Here is a 3,428-nt window from a genome sequence, read left to right on the forward strand (position 1 = left end):
TGCAAGACAGCGGGCGTGCAGGAGCATTAGCCTGCTCCCAGCTATTTATGCAGAGGGATTAGGGGGGGGGGGGGGGGGGAGAGAGAGGGAGGAGGAAGTGGAACCCAGGAACCAGAATCATAATCTCATCCCAAAGCAAATGGGGGGAAAAAAATAATAATAGCTCACCCACGTCAAAGGGCCTTAAAATAAGGTCTCATTAGAATTCGTTCAACTTCAAAAACAGAGAAAGAGCAGATCAAACAAGCAGCTGACGTTGTTTCCTCCTTCCAAAGGGAGAGAGGGCACCACATGACTGGGAAAGGTGCAGCAATATTGAACGTGTTACTATCACTGCAATATTGAATTAATTCGGTGCAGTGTGTTCCCCCAAGCACACTTATGGGCAAGGTCCCTACAGGATCCATACAATGAATTGATCATCCTCTTCCCTAGGACTTTAGGGGACGAGAACCTCGGGAGGTAAATTCGCTGGGACAAGAGCCTCAGTTTCCCCACATACGGAAGCGCTGGGTGGGTTTAAGATTTGGGAAAGTCAGAGGCAAATTGATGCCAAGTCTGTGAGCTGAGCCATGCCGCACACTATTGACCAAGGTGGGAACCCTGGAAATGAGCCCAGACTACAGAAACAACAGAGGTGAAGGGACATAGGGTAAGGATGGCTCCCCAACAGAGCCAGCAGCAGCCGAAAGAAGAGCTCTTTAGGGAGGCCAGCACTGGCCCCAATACAAAGCCAGCTCCTTGGGAAAAGCAGGATTTCCGACACATGTAGGACCCTAAGAACAGGCCATGCTGGGTCACACCAAGGGTCCATCAAGCCCAGCTTCCTGTCTCCAACAGTGGCCAATCCAAAGGAACCTAAAAGGCCCCTAAGATAATTTGCTTGCACGATGTCGAAATAGGGCAGCTTTTTGCCTCAGGATGTAGTTCCCTGCAGCTTCAAGAGGAGGACAAACCCCTCTGTAAAAATAAAAAGCCCCTTAATTTAAGAATCTGGCAATAGTTTCAGATTCTTTCCTTTTTCTTCTCCGAAGTTTACTTGTATGATTTTTTTTTTCTTTTCCCAAAATTGGAGGAGATTCAATTATTGGGCAGACGAGGAACTATTTCAAAGCTGTACAATCTAAATGATTTGCATGCTTTTCCTACTGGTTTTGTTGTTTGTTTGTTTTTTTGGGGGGGGGGGGGGGGGGTCCTGCTTTGGCGAGAAATTTAAATCTCGTTCATACTGTGCGCGCAAGATAGTCTAGATTCCGATTCTGAACTTTCTTTTTAAATTAACATTATAAGGTTTAGGGCTACAGAATGAACCTCATCCGGGCGTCCAAAACGCTTCAATTTACATTTCAAAAGCCCTCTGAGGGCAATGATTGGTTACCACAGGTGGCAAACTCCGGGCCTGGACGGTCACAAACAGGCCAGGTTTTCAGGATACCCACAATGAATATGCATGAGGTAGATCTGCACGCTCTGCCTCCAAAGTATGCAAAACTATCTCATGCATATTCATTGTGGTTATCCTGAAAACCTAGCCCGTTTGTGGCCCTCGAGGACCGTAGTTCGCCACCCCTGGGTTACTCAAACAGATTTTTGTTAAAGGAGAGTGAGTAGAAAGTTAGGAGGAAAAAATGTCCTATTAAAATAACGTATGATTACCTTTTTAGACAAAATAACCATCATTTAATGACCTTTAAAAATTCTTACGATCTTAGCAGGAAATAAAGTTTTCAGATACTCAATATTCCAAAAATAATCTTTTCTCTGCTTCTCAGCAAAAGCTGTCCAATTGCAACTATTTATTATCCTGAAAATGTGATTGCTATATATGTTACCGAGCATTCGCCCTTCACTTCTAATTAGAGAGCATCCTTTGTCGGTTGCATTCACCTATATTTGGTATAATTTTTGTCATTAGATGGTTAATACAAGAGAGGTTTTTCCCATGTGCTGAAAAGAAGTGGCTAGAGGCTGTGTCAAACAGAAAATCAGTACAGAAAACTGGAATAAAGCAAATCAGTCCACCTCAAAATGAAAGACGGAAACAAACATCTCCCACTTGTAATGGCAATAAGCGATCATACCTGCCCCTGGCTGTTGCAGGTTCTTCTCCTGCCACAAGATTTACCCATTAAAAGCAGAGGCGGGGGGATCCTTTGTAAAATGACCACGAAAATGACCACGAAAATGACCAGGAAATCAGAACTGTAGTAAACGTGGGATGCTTGTCACGGCTTTAAAGCTGTATGCTTATATATATATAATAAAGCTATATATATATATATATATATATATATATATATATAGCTCCATAGTGGCCACTCAGCTAGGGAAAACAGAAGTACAAAGCTGCATGCTATATATAGATAGATAGATAGATAGATATACAGTACAATGGACTTAGTGGGGTTCCTTTAATTTAGTTACACTAAAATTACGTATTTCAAATGTCTTATTTTGGATAACCCTCGTATCTTTTTTTTTTTTTTACATTTTCAGACACAATTTAATGTAATTCCCTTTTCATGTGCCCAGCTGTGTACATGATTCTAAATAAAACACAATTATTATTTTTACTATTACAGATTTCACTTTAGCATATATAAATGACAATATCTGATTTTCCTCTTTTAAAATCTAGCAATATAGGTGATACATAATGATAGCATGTACTGCTTCTGTTCTAAACAGCCTACAGATAAGGTGTCAGCATGGTTTACCAATTTCCAGTTTCCTGCTAACTGCAGATTTCCACGTAAACTGCAAGCCGCTTCGTTAAGCACTAGACTCATTATGCCTAAGATCTTGTAGACTTAATGAATAATCATAAATGAAAGCATATCTCAATATAGGATAAACTTAATCTGAATGTTTACACGGAAGGAAAGCCTGACGTCATCAATAGAACCTGCGTTGCCCGGAAGGTGATTTGTTCTGTATATCTGGGAATGTTTTTTCCCCCTCTCCCAAAATAGTGGATACTGGAACGAACGTAAGCTTTTATGAAATGTTTGCTGTCGCATCGAATTACGGCATCACTATGCGACCGTCCATCGGCTTGCTTGCCAAAATCTCCAGCTGGGATGGGAAGTAGATGGTAGAATCAAGTGCTTGCTGATCTGATTGCCTGAATACACCAGCCAATATGGAGCATCTTTTTTCTTTTTACATATTTGTTGCAGAGATGTATTTATTTATACAAAATGGTATTTCACGCTTCTCATCATTTAGACAGCAAAGGTGGTATAGCACACTTAAAAACCGAATCCCCTACCTCCTATAGACAAGCTACCCCTCAATCTCTATCTAGTTATAAATTGTATTTAAAAAAAGTAACCTATTTGCACTTTATAAAAGCATATACTATATATCACATTTACAAAAAAAAAGGGACAAAATATATTTGATATCTCATATTTCATAATTTAATT

Source organism: Rhinatrema bivittatum, chromosome 17 (assembly GCF_901001135.1).
Source record: "Rhinatrema bivittatum chromosome 17, aRhiBiv1.1, whole genome shotgun sequence".
In the NCBI taxonomy this organism is placed as follows: domain Eukaryota; kingdom Metazoa; phylum Chordata; class Amphibia; order Gymnophiona; family Rhinatrematidae; genus Rhinatrema; species Rhinatrema bivittatum.